Source organism: Mixophyes fleayi, chromosome 1 (genome assembly GCF_038048845.1).
Source record: "Mixophyes fleayi isolate aMixFle1 chromosome 1, aMixFle1.hap1, whole genome shotgun sequence".
Classification (NCBI taxonomy): domain Eukaryota; kingdom Metazoa; phylum Chordata; class Amphibia; order Anura; family Limnodynastidae; genus Mixophyes; species Mixophyes fleayi.
The window spans coordinates 158557668-158576717 of NC_134402.1; positions in this window are offsets into that span (position 1 = coordinate 158557668).

Sequence of the window (19050 nt, forward strand, 5' to 3'; positions counted from 1 at the left end):
AACTTGAGAGAGACAACGATGGTGACATTCAGGCCCCCAAGACGTAACTTGAGGGGTGCGCCAGTCAATCTGGGGAGAATGACATTGAAGCCATGGAAGACCTAAGACAATCGGACTTGTCGTAACAGGAAGAATTAAAAACGAAATTTCTTCATGGTGTAGTACACCAATCTGAAGGGTTACTGGAGACGTACTCTGGGTGATGAGACCATTGATGAGACGTGATCCATCTATAGCCGTCACAGTAATGGGTGTTTTTAAAGTGATCACTGGTAGGGACCATTGATTCACTAGTGATTTAGAAATGAAATTTCCTGCTGCTCCGGAATCAATCAATGCCTGTGACTCAAAGGATTTGGTAGCAAAGGAAATCGTAACATCGAAAGCGCAGACTTTAGATTTCATAGACAATGGAGAGGACTCCAGGGACCCTAACTTCACCTCTCCAGAACTAGTTAGGGCCTGGCATTTCCCGATTTCTTAGGGCAAGAACTGAGCATATGTGTGGAATCAGCACAATAGATACAGAGTCTATTCTTTACTCTTCGTTTCCTCTCTTCTAAAGATAATTTGGAACGTCCTATCTCCATGGGAATCACAGAAGGTGAAACTGGACGAAATTGAGGGTTTAAACGAAGAGGTGCTTTAGCAGAAGTTGTTTTCTCAGATTCTCTTTCACGAAATCTCATGTCTACACGATGGCAAAGAGAGATCAAATCTTCTAGTGACGAAGGAAGCTCTTGGGTAGTCAGTGCATCTTTAATTTTATCGGAGAGCCCCTGCCAGAAGGCGGCAACTAATGCTTCAGTGTTCCACTGAAGTTCAGAGGCTAAGATCCTAAATTGAATGACATACTGTCCTACTGTATGGGAGCCTTGTCGCAAACGAAGAATGCTGGAAGCAGCGGAGGTCACACGACCTGGTTCATCGAACACACTTCGGAACGTGGAAATGAATTTGGCACTATCTTGTAGAATTGGATCGTTTCTCTCCCACAGAGGGGAGGCCCAAGCCAGGGCTTGTCCAGAAAACAATGAGATAAGATAGGCCACTCTGGAACGATGGGTAGAAAAATTTTGAGGTTGGAGTTCAAAATGGACTGAACATTGGTTAAGGAAACCTCTACAAGTTTTGGGGTCCCCGTCATATTTTGACGGAGTAGGCAGGTGAAGCGTAGGAGCTGTAGACACCTGGGATGGCACTGGGGAAACGGAGGAAAGCACAGGAGCTTCAATACTAGCTGTAACAGTCTGTCCAGATGTTCCTTGGGAGGTTAACGATTGGTAACATTGAAGTAACAGCTGTTGGCGAGCATCCTGTTGCTCCACACGGCTGACCAGATGCTGCAGCATCTCTTTAGCAGTAGGTTCCGTATCTGGGTCTGTCATGGCCTGATCTTACTGTCACGGGCACTAGGAGTCTTTACCCAGGGATCACCAGGTGATAGGCTTACCAGAGCAGTATAGGTGGTAATATGGTACTCTGGTAGCAGGGTGATCACGGAACAGGAAATAGCAGATGATGAGATGCTCAGGAAAGTCTATGACTAGCAGCACTGGCAATATGGAGGTAGTAATACACGAGGAACTGTATGGACAAAGGACACGTGAAGGTAGTCAGTGGTCTGCGGTAGCAAGTTGTACCACTGCTATAGTGAGGAGGAATGTCCAACAGAAACGAGGAGGTGATGAGAGTCAGCGGTCTGCGGATAGCAAGTTGTACCGCTGTCTGAGTGAAGGAATGGAATCCAAGTGGAGGTATCCGGGGAGTCAGTGGTCTGCGTTAGCAAGTTGTACCACTGCTATGTGAGGGGATACTGGAACAGGTGAAACTGTAAACAGGAGTCAGTGGTCTGCCACTAGCAAGTGGTACTACTGAATATATATGTGAGGAGGTGCACGGGGAGAGACTGCAACACAATATATACACGGGCACCTTGACTTTGATCCACAGTAATATGCACAATATAAATGTATAAATGACTGAACAACACTGCCAATATAGAAAGTCTCTTGAAGCAATCCGGCATGAGATAACACAGTCAATGATGGCAGTAGAGTCAGCAGATAGTACACTCCAGAGGAGAACCAACACAGTCCAGCAAGGTATGCAATACACAGCACAGTCAATGGGAAGTATGCATACCGTGGTTCAGGAGAAGGCAGTCAGACAGGAGTGCAGAGATACCTGAAGGGCAGGAGGCCCGCAGGATACAAGTCCCTGGATGGGTGAAGCAGGGGTCTAGCAGGTGCAGCGCACAGGTAGGTAGACCAGCAGGGAACACAGGAAGGCGTGGAGAGCGGATCAGCAGTAGATGGATGAGTAGCGCTGAGAAGTAACAGCAGCGGGTCTCTGCGGGAACACGGAGGTAACCAATAGCAACCAGCAGGTGCAGTAACGATGGGACACCGGAGCAGAGTTGAACTGGAACAGATGATCACGGAGAGTAGCGGTTAGCAATAGTGGCAGCAGACTCAAGGAAACACGGTAGAGTTGACAAGGACTGAAGACTGAAGCGCACAGAGGCAGCGGGTAGGAATCAGTTAAACAGTCACGATGAAACACAGACGGGTTGCAGGTTGAAGCCTGTAGTGCACGGAGGCAGCGGATAGGAATCAGCTGGCAGTCACAATCATGAACAGGTGAGTGGATGTGGTTGAAGCCTGTAATGCACGGAGGCAGCGGATAGGCATCAGCTAACAGTCCCAATGATACATGGTAGAGTTGAAGTGATTAGAAGACTGTAGTGCACGGAGGCAGCGGATAGGAATCAGCTCACAGTCACGATGATACAGTAGATGGTAGAAGTGGTATGGGAACCACAGTAGCAGAAGTGGTTTGGAAACCACAGAGGTAGAAGTGGTTTGGAAACCACAGGAATCAGCAGGGCTGAATAAACAAGGAAACACAGGAACACCTTCAGAGACTCATGGGGAATGAGACTCCAAGATCAGGCAACGTGGTGTTGACCACAGGTGCTTAATATAGGGAGGTTGCCTGATCTGCCAATTAAGTTAAAGGAACATACACTGAAGGTTTGGAAAGGGCTGCGCATGCGCAGTCCCTCAGGATAGAGGACGTCCACGGTTCCTAATAGTCCGGGAAGAAGCACTCACAGTCCGGTGAGTGACACAGCCACTTCCTTATAACTGCTTGTGTGCACCAGGCTTTTTCGGATTCAAGAACGTAAATGCCTGAAACACGTTCAATCTTATCTTTCTTGCCCTTACTGATGATTAGAGGTGTGGCTTTCTTTCCATCCAGACAAATTGCCAAAACACAGGTAACCCGTGCACTTCTGTAGCCAGTGGTGGGAATGTAGATTGACGTGGCACCCCTGTGATTAACTGTCGTTTGAGATCCTTGACCCATAAACACTGAGGTTTCATCCATAGCAATCATATTGCAGGTTTGGTATTTTGAAAAGTCGATCCCATCAACAAAGGACTTGAATGCAAGTGCACGTTTAATAACTTCAACATCTTCCAGCTTAAACAGTGTTGTTGATCTTCTTAGAGACAGTTCATATCGCTGAAGGAAACCGTCCAACCAGTGTTGTGATGCTTTGAATCCTTCAGGGACCATTTCAAACTGGTGCCATTGCATGGGCAAATGCTTGAATATCAGCCCTGCGTACAACCAACGCCTTTGCTCTCCTGTCAGCAATCCATTCACTAATGATGTCTTCCAACTCAGGATATAAGGGTTGCTGACCTGATCCAGACCTGTGCTTCTTAGATTTTCCCTCATCCACCTGTTGAGTGAGCTTATTGTATTCCGCTCGCCCTTTTCGAACCATTCTGAGATCTTTTCTTTACAGAAAGCTGAAAGATTCTTGCCTTGTGAGTCCTCCACAATTGCTTTCTTATACTCAACGGTACAGCTCTTCCTTTTTGCACTCATGTCTGGGGGTCAAAACAGACAGGATAAGAAATAAAATGATGACTGTTATGCCCCCTCAGTGCTGCTTTTTTTCCTTATCATGCCCCCTCAGTCCTGCTTTTTTTCCTTATCATGCCCCCTCAGTGCTGCTTTTTTTCCTTATCATGCCCCCTCAGTGCTGCTTTTTTTCCTTATCATGCCCCCTCAGTGCTGCTTTTTTTCCTTATCATGCTCCCTCAGTGCTGCTTTTTTTCCTTATCATGCCCCCTCAGTCCTGCTTTTTTTCCTTATCATGCTCCCTCAGTCTTTTTTTTAATACTTTACTTACCGTTTCTTTCCTTCTTCTCTCTCCTTCTTTTCTGTTCTCTCCTCCGCGCCGCTGCTACCGTACAATGACGCTGGCACGCAGGTGGGAGGGTGCGTGAGCGCTGGCTGCAGCTGTGATTGGATGCCACAGCGGCATCCATTTCATGCAGGGAGGCGGAGTTGGGGCCATGTTTTGACGTGCAGGGACCATTACAAAACGGGATTAAGGTAGGGCTTATTTACGGGGTAGGGCTTATTTTGGAACATTAACGAAAACCGGGGGTAGGGCTTATTATCGGGGTAGGGCTAATTATCGGGGAAACACGGTAGTAGCTCCAGACAGGCTCTGTCTATACTGTTCTAGTAACTGCAGGCAGTCTTTGTCTGTCCTATTCTAATAACTCCAGAAATATCTATAATATACTGTTAAATTGTTGCTCACCCAACTTTAAAATATTTGTATAAGAGAAACCTCCAGATAGGAACTATGACCATGGACTGTGTCAGTAACTCTTGTGAATAGAAGACATAAGTTTAATAATATTTTCTGGTCCTTCAGGATGAAACCTGTGGAGCAGGCTGCCCCATATCCTGCAGCGATGGTGAAGGCTGAAGTGGTGAGTCCATGTCAACAGCCCCTTCCTCTATGTTGTATAAAGTGACATCATATTTACGGTCAGCAGTAAGACATTTGTACCTGCCACCTCTGTCACAGGTCATCTTTTGTTACTACTAAACATCTTGTACCAGAAAGAAAGGTTTTTATTAATATGTCCTTGATGGTCTGTATACCTTCTCTGGTCTCACATCTCAAATCATCCCCGTGAAACCTACAGAACATATTTATCACTCATCTTACACAATCCTTCCATCCCAAACAGCTAATGACTTTCCTAACTTCAGTGGCTGATCTTGTGTCGTACTTCTCATAATCCCACCACTTCTGTGATTTTCCTTCAGGAGCGGGAGCTGCAGCCGAAAAAAATTAGAAAAAAGGAGCAGAAAAGGAGCAGCTTTGCAGGACTAAGGTGAATTATGCTCCTATTATTATTTCAAAATGATTGCAACTGTTCATCGCTAAAACAGAGTTTCTCTTTCAGATTGCTGTGTAACATCATTTACCATCTGATGCGCTGGTCCTGCAAGCTGCTCTTTCTGCTCCTGCTAATATACATGGTCCTGCAGAGCGCTGGAACTTTTGCCACCAACTGCAGATGCTTCACAAGAGGGCTGATGGAGGCTATGGAACTACTGCTCAGGCCCTACCTTATTTTAAAGGTTGAGGGCCAAATTCCAACCTAAGAGCTGTCCCATCAGCAGAAAGGCTGCAGGCTCCTCTACCTGGTTGGTCTACTCTTTGTCCCCCAGTCCATACGGTGTAGATGTCCTGCTGCAAGGAAGCAGTGACCAACAGGAGAGGTTGTCGCTCTCTGTAGAGATCCATACATTCCAGCTCCAGCTGGGACGTATGTATCTCTACACAGAGTGAACATCCCTCCCCCACTCCTTTCATCCCCCCTCAATTTCATATCCCCCCCTTTTTGCGCAATTTATACCGCTTCTTAACTCCACATCCCTTTTTCATTTTTATTTTCCTCCCCTTTCTTTCTAACCCCATTCTGCAGCCCACCCCCCTTCTATCTGTTTTGCTTTGCTCCAAGAGGATTTCCCCACATCGCCTCCTAGAGGCTTCACAGGGCCCTCCTGCTCTTTCTAAGCAGTGAGCCAGGTCCAGGACTTGCCGCTTGCTGCATCTAATGCCTCCCTCGCTTGCCAGGTCCCGGAAAAGCGAGGGGGTCCCGCCGCAAGCTCGTGGCTCGCAAGGTGTCTGCGCATGCGCAGGTTCGGGCTGGCGCTTATGTGCATACGCTGCCAGACCCGGCGTCGGTAAGTTTAGATGCGGGGGCGCCCGTGATCTTGCACCTTTCCACCAATGAATGTGCAGAGGTGGCCTCTCATCCTCCTGAGCGGCTGACAGGCACCCCCTGCTGGAGGGGAGGGTCACCCCGGTCCCAGCAGCCCAACATTCCTGTCAGACTGTCCCTGTACAGTTCCAGCAATACACTGCTCCAGTTCCTGCCCGGTCTGCAGAATGCCATTTCCTGGACTGTATTTGTAAATTCAAACATTGTCGCATTTATAACAATGAACAGAGCTGGGATGATAATAGTCAATTTATTCTGCTGCATGGCTGGCATAAGACTGGGGACACTTCAGGTCAACTTTTATCTGTCAAATCAATATTTTGTAGCCAAATGAAGAACAAAACGGTTTACAAAAAAATGTTTTTCAGCAATTAGGGGGGGGGGGGGGGCTCAGGCACATGGGTGGATGTCAGATATGGAGCCTCAGAAAGGAAGTGTAATGTGGTATTGCCGGGCCCTACATTGTAGGGCCCGGCTGTAGCCCCTGCACTCAAAGGGGAAAGAGCATCTGGGAAACAGGCATCGATACAGGAATCCATGATCAGGAATGCAGACGTCTGATTAAAACGGCATGATAAATAACCTAGTGTTTGATTAGGGGTAAGAACATGAGCTGATGGGTAACAGAAATATATTACTGTTTCCTGGTGTTTATAATGCATTTTGGTAAAAAAAAAAAAAAAAAAGAATGATCACTGTGTGTTTTATGGATATTAGGGGATGACATATTTAAGGTTAAGAGAGTTCATGGATGGACTAAAAATATTTACCTACATGAACTAATATTTTCTACCTTCCACCCCAGGCTAATACATGTTAGGTGATAATGAATTTGTCCTTAATTTAAAATCTGGCTTCCTTCAGCCTTCCCCCCACAAATGTTTGTTTCAGTGTTTTCAAAACCGCTTTACTTCGCTTTTCAAAAGAGGTAATGGCAATCTCTTCAGACAAGCTTATAATTAGGGATGTGCACCGGCCACTTTTGGTGTTTTGGGTTTTGGGTTCTGATTACCTTCAGGTTTTGGGTTCGAATGGGTTTTGCCAAAACACCCCCCTCAAGGTTTTGGTTCTGATTTTGGGTTTTGGGTTCTGATTTTTTTTTAAAAAAGCATAAAACTGCTCAAAACCACAGTATACACACTCTCTAATGCTTTAAGTCCTTTCACTAAATTTGACATCACTTATAAACACTAGCAGCTTTTTCTTCCAGAGCCTAGCTTCTCTCCTCAGTCTCATTATCCGAAATGGGAGAGGAAACCAGAAGCATTGATGTGCATATGTAAAATAAAAACAATTCACTTGTTCACTTGCAGTGGAGCGGGGAATAATAGGAATCCGGATCTCGCGAGATCCGACGGCGGGATTAGGACGTCAAGCCTCGTTTTCAGTGTGGCGATCGGCAGGAATACCCGAACAGTGCTCGGATCGGGCTCGGATCTGTTCGGGGCTGTTCGTATTGCGGGAATCCGAGCCCGCTCGTCCCTGCTTATAATATTCCTCAACCACCCCTTTTAACCTTACTAGATTACCCTATTACCACCACCCGTTACACAATTTCACACAAGACAACTACTCCCTGTCCAACATTGTTGTGTGACAGGATTATTTAGCTTACAAATCACTTTTACCTTTGCAGTCTGGCTGGACCGAAATGCAAAATGTAGACTTAACCTCATGTATCAAACTCCAATTGTCCCATAGATTAAGTAATAATAGTAAGCTTGCGAGCAGGGTCTTCTCACCTCTTTGTCTGTTTTACCCAGTTTGTTTCTAACTGTATTTGTCCCCAATTGTAAAGCGCCACGGAGTATGTTGCCGCTATATAAATAAATGATGATGATTATGATCTTTGTCATTCATAAAATCAGAACTTTATTGCAGAACAGAAGCATGGACGAGCGCTACTGAGGGTGAAGTTGTGAAGGGGGAGGGGACTGTCGCCATCTTTGTCTCTCCTAAACACTTATCCTCAAGCGCCCACTAAAGGATGACTCATTGCCTTCAGCCTTTACCATGGGAACACATCACCATTAAAACCGTATTATATTTTTCTTTCAGGCTTTCTTTTTACTTTGAAGAACAACTATTCTCTTATATTTTAAAATGACGTTCAGTTTATTTTGCACCCCCACCCCCCCCCCCCCCCACCCCCACAAGCCATGCACCCCAGGCTGCAGCCTACTCAGCCTATTGGATAATCTGACTATGTTACTCTCCCAGGTCGAATAAAATACATAAGCTCTAGAAAGACGTATATAAAAATTGCGTTTTTCCGCCCCTCTGCTGAGCTGGACCACGTCAGTATGCACCAGCTCTACATCAGCAGCGTAGACGCCAGGCTTACCTTTTACACCCTACCAGGTAAAAGCACAAGAAATATTTTTGAAGATGTGTTTTGGTAGCAAAAAACGCAATCACTATTAGGTTTGATTAAAATGATAAACCCTCTATAGCACAACAGCCATACTCTTCCTTTGCGGGTATGAATGAAAGTATTAAAAAATTAATTCTAAAATACACCCACAAAATCATATAATATAGGTACAAGCAATGAAGATATCTTCAGCGGTCAATCAGGAATCAGCCAATCAGAAGCAGTTAGCGAGTGCTGGCCACTGTCATTGTGCATTTACAGTAGGGATGTGCACCGGCGACTTTTGAGGTCTCGTGTTTTGTGTTTTGGATCCGGATTTTCATTATTTTTGGGGTTCGGATTTGTCTCGCAAAACACTTGACGAAAGGTCTCGGTTCGGATTTAAGGTTTTGGATTCGGATTTTTTTTGGAAAAAACATAAAAAGTTTAAAAATCAAGTTTTTGGACTTATTTTCACTCCTATGCTATTAGTAACCTCAATAACATTCAATAACAAGCATTTCCACTAATTTACAGTGTATTCTGAACACCTCACAATATAGTTATTAGTCCAAAACGTTGCAACGAGGTATCTTTCTGGACTGCGTAGAGGAGTGGGTCACCACAATATATATTAAAAACCATGAACTTGTATGATTCGCACCAATAAATGTACCTGGACTGCGTAGAGGAGTGGGTCACCACAATATATATTAAAAACCCTGAACTTTTATGATTCGCACCAATAAATGTATCTGGACTGCGTAGAGGAGTGGGTCACCACAATATATATAATAAGAAAACCATCAACTTGTATGATTCGCACCAATAAATGTACCTGGACTGCGTAGAGGAGTTGGTCACCACAATATATATTAAAAACCCTGAACTTTTATGATTCGCACCAATAAATGTACCTGGACTGCGTAGAGGAGTGGGTCACCACAATATATATTAAAAACCCTGAACTTTTATGATTCGCAACAATAAATGTACCTGGACTGCGTAGAGGAGTGGGTCACCACAATATATATTAAAAACCCTGAACTTTTATGATTCGCACCAATAAATGTACCTGGACTGCGTAGAGGAGTGGGTCACCACAATATATATTAAAAACCCTGAACTTTTATGAATCGCACCAATAAATGTACCTGGACTGCGTAGAGGAGTGGGTCACCACAATATATATTAAAAACCCTGAACTTTTATGAATCGCACCAATAAATGTACCTGGACTGCGTAGAGGAGTGGGTCACCACAATATATATTAAAAACCCTGAACTTTTATGATTCGCACCAATAAATGTATCTGGACTGCGTAGAGGAGTGGGTCACCACAATATATATAATAAGAAAACCATCAACTTGTATGATTCGCACCAATAAATGTACCTGGACAGCGTAGAGGAGTGGGTCACCACAATATATATAATAAGAAAACCATCAACTTGTATGATTCGCACCAATAAATGTACCTGGACTGCGTAGAGGAGTGGGTCACCACAATATATATTAAAAACCCTGAACTTTTATGATTCGCACCAATAAATGTACCTGGACTGCATAGAGGAGTGGGTCACCACAATATATATTAAAAACCCTGAACTTTTATGATTCGCACCAATAAATGTACCTGGACTGCGTAGAGGAGTGGGTCACCACAATATATATTAAAAACCCTGAACTTTTATGATTCGCACCAATAAATGTACCTGGACTGCGTAGAGGAGTGGGTCACCACAATATATATTAAAAACCCTGAACTTTTATGATTCGCACCAATAAATGTACCTGGACTGCGTAGAGGAGTGGGTCACCACAATATATATTAAAAACCCTGAACTTTTATGAATCGCACCAATAAATGTACCTGGACTGCGTAGAGGAGTGGGTCACCACAATATCTTAAAAACCCTGAACTTTTATGAATCGCACCAATAAATGTACCTGGACTGCGTAGAGGAGTGGGCACTGGGCACCACAATAAAATATATAAAAAACCTTCAACAGGTCTGCATTACACTACACATACGGCTGCTCCTCCATCCTCTCCATCATATACATGTTGGAGTTTTAGCGTGTGACAACCTCTTGTTTTTGATAATGTCAGTGCATTTTGAATATTTTTCAATTTGCCCCACACCACTGAATGTACTTTATCTATGATACGCATCTATCTATCTTGACTGCGTAGTGTGGTGGCCCCGGTACACAATTTGGTACCGAGGACACAATATAATTAAAAAACCCTCCACGTGTCAGAATTCCACCAAAAAAGGGTATGGACTGCGTAGTGTGGTGGCCCCGGTACACAATTTGGTACCGAGGCCACAATATAATTAAAAAATTGGGCATCAACTGTCACCGTTGTTTAATATCTGATACACCTAAATATGGACTGCACAGTGGAGTGGCCCCGGTAGTAAATTTGGTGCCGGGGCCACAATACCTCCTCCAACTTCCAAGTGTAGTGTTTATAAAGACAGACAGCGTTAAAGTGTTATTAGTTGACTTTCTTAACCCTAAAATTGTCCCTGTTGCAAATATTCGTGCAATGGACAGTTACTTTTTTATTGAAAGACTCAAGCTTTCAAGTGTAGTGTTTATAAAATATAAACAACAATACATTAGTTTTAGAGCACGTCAATACCTCTTGTTTTAAATTATGACAGGGCATTTTACTTTTGGTTTAATTTCTTGAATTTTTTTAAATTTGGTCTTACTTTTTGAACATGGCAAACGACTGTTGATTGGTCATATAATGCAAAAAAAAAAGTTCCAAGATGGAATTGTCCTTGGGCCCTCACACCCACCCTTATGTTGCTGAAATAGGACATGCACACTTTAACAAACCAATCATTTCAGCGACAGGGCCTACCAAACAACTTTGGCTGAAATGATTGGTTTGTTTGGGCACCCACACCAAAAAAGCTATTCATCTCTCCCTGTACAGACTAAACAGGCTCTACTGAGGCAAGATGTCGTCCTCATCCTCAACCTCTGATTCCTCTCCCCCTACAGTGTGTACTTCCTCCTCATCACACATTATCAATTCGTCCCCGCTGGACTCCACAACCACAAGTCCCTCTGTACTATCTGGAGGGCAGTGCTGTACTTCATTGAGGAATTGATTATTCATTTTTATAAACATCATTTTTTCAACGTTGTGAGGAAGCAACCTCCTTCGCCGCTCACTGACCAGGTTCCCCGCTGCACTAAAAACTCTTTCCGAGTACACACTGGAGGGGGGACAACTCAGGTAAAATAGAGCCAGTTTGTACAGGGGCTTCCAAACTGCCTTTTTTTTCCTGCCAGTAACAATATGGACTGTCTGACATGTCTACTTGGATGGTGTCAGCAAAGTAATCATCCACAATTTTTTCTATTGTGACAGCATCCAATGCAGCGAGAGTAGACATGTCTGCAATGGTTGGCAGGTCCTTCAGTCCGGACCAGATGTTATCAGCATCCCCGCCAGTGCCTCTTTTGGGAAAACTGAGCTTTTTCCTCGCAGCCATAGATGTGGAAGAAAATGAGGGTGGAGCTGTTGGCATGTCACGGTCCTCTTCAGAGGACAATCTCCTGACCAGCAGGTCTTTGCACCGCTGTAGACTTGTGTCCGCCGGAAACAGAGACACAACATACGCTTTAAACCGAGGATCGAGCACGGTGGCCAAAATGTATTCCTCTGACTTTAAAAGAGTGACCACCCTCGGATCCTGGCAAAGCGTACGAAGGGCTACATCCACAAGAGCTACATGCTTGGTGTAATCGCAATGGCTTACCAGCTCCTCCCTCACTTTCTCCAGCTGCTTCTGCAACAGCCTGATCAGGGGAATGACCTGACTCAAGCTGGCAGTGTCGGAACTGACTTCTCGTGTGGCAAGTTCAAATGGCTGCAGAACCTTGCACAACACGGAAATCAGTCTCCACTGCGCTTGACTGAGGCGCATCCCCACTCCTTTGCCTATGTCGTAGGTGGCTGTGTAGGCCTCAATGGCCTTTTGCTGCTCCTCCATCCTCTGCAGCATATAGAGGGTGGAGTTCCAGCGTGTCACAACCTCTTGTTTGAGGTGATGGCAGGGCAGGTTCATGCTTTTTTGATGTGCCTCTAGTCTGCGGTAGGCACTGGCTGAATGCCGAAAGTGTCCAGCAATTTTGCGCGCCACTGCAAGCATCTCCTGCACACCCCTGTCACTCTTGAGGTAATGCTGCACCACCAAATTAATGGTGTGGGCAAAACATGGGACGTGCTGGAAATTGCCCATATTTAATGCCCGCACAATGTTACTGGCATTGTCTGACACCACAAATCCCCATGAGAGTCTATGTGGGGTAAGCCACTGGGAGATAATTTCCCTCATTTTCTCTAATATGTTGTCAGCGTTGTGCCTCTTATTAAAGCCTGTAATACACAATGTTGCCTGCCTTTGCACGAGCAGCCATTTTGTAGTTGCTGCTACTGATGCAGCTGTTGCTGTTGCTGCGGAAGGGGATGCATCTACCCAGTGTCCTGTCACAGTCATATAGTCCTTCGTTTGCCCAGAACCACTTGTCCACATGTCCGTGGTTAAGTGGACAGTGGGTACAACCGCATTTTTTAGAGCACTGAGGACACTTGATCGTACTTCTCTGTACATCTTTGCTATCGCCTGCCTAGTGAAGTGGAATCTCGACGGGATTTGGTACCGGGGACACAATACCTCCATCAACCCTCTAAATCCCACTCCACTGATGGCGGACACCGGGCGCACGTCTAACACCAACATTGCAGTTACAGCCGCAGTTATACGCTTTGCAATAGGGTGACTACTATCGTATTTTGTGGTCATGGCAAACGACTGTTGGACGGTCAATTGTTTTGTGAAAGACTTAGCGGTCTTACGACTTCCCCTCTGGGAAGATGACCGACTAACAGCAGCAACAGCAGCAGTGGCAGTAGTAGGCGTACCGCTGCAGGATTCCTCGGATGAATCCCGTATTGAGGAGGACTCAGTCTGGCTGCTGACTTGGGCTGCAGGACTGAATCTGATGGAGATTGTGGAGGAAGTTGACGAGGAGGGTGTTGCTGGTGTGTATCCAACTGGACCACGGGATTTAGGTGTCCCTGTACCGATGAGGGTCCTAGCCCCAGTTCCTGAACTAACCACTGAACTATGAAGGTTATTCAGGTGACGTATAAGGGAGGATGTTCCTAGGTGGGCAAGATCCTTACCCCTGCTTATTTGAGCTTTACATAAGCTACATATGGCCATACATTGGTTGTCTGGATTTGGATAAAAATAACTCCAGACCGAAGAGGTGCATTTTTTGGTCTTCTGACCAGGCATGACGATGGGCTTTTTCATCCCATGGACATCAGCTGTTTCCCCCCCTGGTGCCTCATTTACAATAACCACATCACCATCCTCATCATCAAGTTCCTCCACAGCGCCAGCTACATCATCAATAGCGTCCTCCCGAGCCACCTCTTCCCGTACAGTGATGGGAAGGTCAGGCTTGACAACCACCAACATCCTTGGACTCGCCTTGTGCATTTGTGATAATTTCTCTTTAGAAGGCAGAGTTGTTTGCTGTTTTGTTGCTGACAGCATAACTCTCTTCAATTTTTTGTAGGGGGGGAGGAGGAGGAGGGCTAAGATCCGTGGGTGAAGCTGAACCACTAGTCATGAACACGGGCCAGGGCCTAAGCCGTTCCTTGCCACTCCGTGTCGTAAATGGCATATTGGCAACTTTACGTTTCTCCTCAGATGATTTTAAGTTTCTCTTTTTGCTACTTTTTCTTAACTTGGGCTTTTTGGATTTTACATGCCCGGTACTACGAGATTGGGCATCGGGCTTGGAAGACGACGTTGATGGCATTTCATCGTCTATGTCATGACTAGTGGCAGCAGCTTCAGCATTAGAAGGAATCTGTCCCTACTTTATCCTCCAAATTTTTGGTCTCCATTATATGTAGCACAAGATACTGCAGAATGTGTGAACTTGGTAATATTGCAGTACCAATGGACTTATACTGCTGGATTGGTTTTTCAAATTTGGTTATAATTATATATTTTTTTTTTTATTTTTAATTTTTAATTTTTTTTATTTTTTAAAAACTTGGGAATAATGGGGAAATAACTATGCCCTTAGAAGCACAGAGCACAGGACACAGCACCACTGGACTGAACAGGACACGGCACAGGACCCAGCAGCACTACGGAACTCAGCAGGACAGAGCACAGGACACAGCACCACTGGACTGATACTGCAGAATGTGTGAACTTTGTAATATATATTGCAGTACCACTGGACTTTTACTGCTGAATGTGTGAACTTGGTAATATTGCAGTACCAATGGGCTTATACTGCAGGATTGGTTGTGCAAATTTTGTGGTAATTGAAAAAAATTTAATTAGTTTGTGGTATTTTTTTAAATAACTTTTTTTTATTTTTTTAAACACAGGGGAATATTGGGGAAATAACTATGCCCTTAGAAGCACAGAGCACAGGACACAGCACCACTGGACTGAACAGGACACAGCACAGGACCCAGCAGCACCACTGACCTCAGAAGGACAGAGCACAGCACACAGCACCACTGGACTGATACTGCAGAACACAGCACAGCACAGCACAGCACAGAACTAAACAGCACAGCACAGAACTAAACAGCACAGCACGAGATCTACCAGGACAGAGGACCACCTAACACACCCTCCCTCTACCCTGATCAATGCCCGAGTGAAGATGGCGGCGACTAGCGGGGAATTTATAGGATCCGAGTATCGCGAGATCCGACAACGGGATTATGAGTCAGAGCCTCAGTTTCAGATTTGAATTTGGCGCCAATACCCGGATCTGTCTCAGATCCGACTCGGATCGGCAACGTTCGGGTGGGCTCGGATTTCATAAATCCGAGTGCGCTCATCCCTAATTTACAGGCTACTGACATTCATGTCTGCATCTCCCTGCATATCTGTCCTAGTCGCAAGTGTGCAAACACACCCTTTTCCTCCCCCGTACCAACTCTCCAAATTTGCTTAAGAACACAGCCATGAATAAAGAATGGTACCAAAACATCCTCCAAGACCAACTTCTCCCAACCATCCAAGAACAGTTTGGTGAAGAACAATGCCTTTTCCAGCATAATGGAGCAACTTGCTATAAGGTAAAAGTGATAACTAAATGCAAAACCGTAACTAGGGTGGTGCGGGTGGTGGCGTCGCCCAGGGCGCAAGCCCGAGGGGGTGCAGCAGCCGCCCGCTACCTTCCTCTCTGTGGCACATAGTAAAAAAACAAATACAAAAGAATAAATAAAATAGTGCCCCCCCCCCGACTCGTGCAGGAAGGGGGGTGCCACGAGTCAGGGGATGGGGGGGGCTCGGGTCTACAGAGAGAAGGGAGGGGGTTGGCGCTTGAGCGGGTTGTAGGTGGTGATCAAAGGATCACATCCTATTGCTGACTGGGAGAGAGCTACGCGTCCATCTGTGATGAGTTCACCGCAGTTGCAGATCCAATGTGACAGCGCAGGCGGGTGGGATGAATGGATGACGGCTCCTCTGACTTCCTGACTGACTCATAAGATGAAGATGTACATAGCAGGTATTTTAACACTCATAATCACATATTCACTAGCACCATATGTACAGTATAAATGCAGATTATATACAAACCTCTAGTTCCTCTCTGAATATCCAGTGTCAGCCTAAGTAATCACTTGATAAGTGAAGAAAAAAAAAACCCAATATTGTCACTACACAAACTGTTGCAGATACAGACTTTTATGCTCTCTCTACCTGAATAAAATAACTGTTAGTCCTGTACTTCAACATATAGTTGGTGAGTAAACACATTGGGCACACTCATATCGGGGCAGACACACAGGGCCGCACTCATACAGGGCAGACACACAGGGCGCACTCACAGGGCCATCTTAACAACATTATGGGCCCCCGGGCAAAGCAGTGCACCGGGGCCCCTATATATATATATTTATATATATATATATATATATATATATATATATATATATATATAGATATATATAGATATAGATGTATAGAGATACAGATATAGATATAGATATATAGAGATAGAGATAGATAGATGTACTTGCTCAGTGACCCTTGAAGGTTTTTTTTTTGCAGGTTTTTTCTTTTGCAGGATTATTTATTCTAATTAGGAGCCCTGCCTATGGGGCCCCCTTGCCTGTGGGGCCCCCGGGCACCTGCCCATCATGCCCAATGGACAGATGGCCCTGCAGGCTACGGTCTTCATAGTCTAGGCTCTTTGCCTTATAATACTCTGGAGATCAGTGACTCTGAGAAGTAAATCACTGCTTAATCTTCCCACTGTGAATATCTTGAGTGTAATTATAAAACATTATGCTATAATATTAGAAAGTATCTTGAAGAAAAACACTACTGCATGATTGTATGAACAAAGAGAACTAAAATTGCTGGTTGATAAACATTGATTTCATTATCTCTCCGCTTTAAAAAATATTCATTTCATTAACAACAATACAGTCCTTAGAGCATAATTTCTACCTAGACCCTGCCTCTGATGAATTGAAGTCTAATTAATAAAATTAACACTAATACAATCAAAGACATGAGGATTTCTTTTGTTTATTGAATAGCAAAAGTAGTTTGATGCATTCAATATTAGTTGATATGGCGACAGGCAAAAACGTGTAGATTTATGAGACAGTAACTAATGAAGATCTGTTACTGGAGACAGGTTTTCTGATTAACCTTGTGCTTATCTTGTAATGTCAGGACCACACTGACAGTAGAACCCCTGACCATCATATAAATTAGGACACTGAGGCTGAAATACAACCTGAGCACTCTTAGAATCCGAATGAGAGTGTAAGGGTATCTATGAGTGCTATATGTGAGTCTGACTTTTCAGATTCTTATACTAGAGCGGCCTCCTTCACAAAATTTCTCAACCATTTGGAAATGTGAGTAATAATGATGATTTAGACCTAAAAATTAAATACGCTACTTGTGCAGGTGTAATACCCTGTAAATCACGGTTATATCACTGAACACACTCATTTAGAAATCTACAGTTCAATGCAAAATGTGTAGGCCATTTTGGGGTGGACAAACTGCAAACTACAACCCAGATTGCTCACTAGAGCCCCTGACTGCATTAGTAGCATGAAAGGAGGACAGTTAGATACTGTAACACAGTGCAAAAAGCCTATAAAATAAATGAATAAAGTGCCATAATTTCTCAGCCTTTCGTCCAGAAGTATAAAAATTATCCTTGCACCCGGCAAAAAGGCTAGGGCAAAGGAAACATGGTGCCCTTTAGATCTCCACACATGCCCAACATGCTCATAATTTGCCTGTTACATGCTCCTCAGACATCCCCATATGCCCAATACATACCCATCCAACCTTCCCACATGCCATCAAATTTCACCATACATTATTATTATTATCATTTATTTGTTAGGCGCCACAAGGTTTCCGCAGCATTGCACATAGTACAAACAGTAGACTATACAGGGTATAACAGTACAGAACAATAAACAAAAGTACCAATACTTCAGAAACTCCAGGCAGGCAGATGCAAGAGACGCGGAGCAGAAGAACGGGTAAGGAGACAGGAGGGAAGAGGGCCCTGCTCATTCGAGCTTACATCCTAAGGGAGGGTTGACAGACCAGGCACATCCGCATAAGACCTTGTCACATATGGTTTCCATGCCCCCATACCTCCTCATATGCCAATTAAATGCCCATCAGTCTTCACTACATGTACTTTCATGCCCAGCAGACTTCCCCACATCCCATCCCCTCAAATTTCACATGCCCACTTAAACTTACTAAGTCCTCAACACTGTCAATGAGCCTGTTTGCAGCACTCCTTCATCAGCAGCTGTAGATAAGTGAGATGTCACTGCAAGCTGTGGTCAGATGGGCCCCAGCTGTGTTCTCTCACTTAAGTTCCTCACTCAATGTTACACCATCCCCTTTCTTTCCTACGCTCTGTGCGGCTACTGACAGAACACTGAGTTGCTGCTGAGTGTTAGATGTGTCCGCATGCATCTGATGTGTCCACAGCTCACCTGATGCAACACAATCATTCTGACAAAACGGAACAAAAGGTGATCCAACCAGCAGGGAACCCTCTGAGAGAAGGGGCACACTGTGGAACCCTCCCGTACTCCTCTGATGGTGGCACTGATACCAACAATTAAGTCCAGGAAGCCTCCATATAATGCAACCAGGGGACAGTATATGCTGCCTCCACTACTACAATATTAAAGGCGAGAGCCTACATAATTCCAGAAAGCTTGAGGAAGTTGAATTCACTGGCCACAAAATCAAGATATTCCAATACCTATTTTGGCAAACACTTCAAAGGTACCTTCTTAGGCTGTTGACTGACAGACATAACATCAAGTTCCATTGGGATTTCCTTCTGAGCATCTGGTGTCCCATAAATGCAAATCCATGATGCTCCGCAATTCAGAAGACCTGGTTCTGTTTTATGAGAAACTTTACTTCCAGCTGATCACTCACCCACACTAGCACAAAGCAAGCACCTCTCTCAGCCCTACTCCTCTACCACATTGTG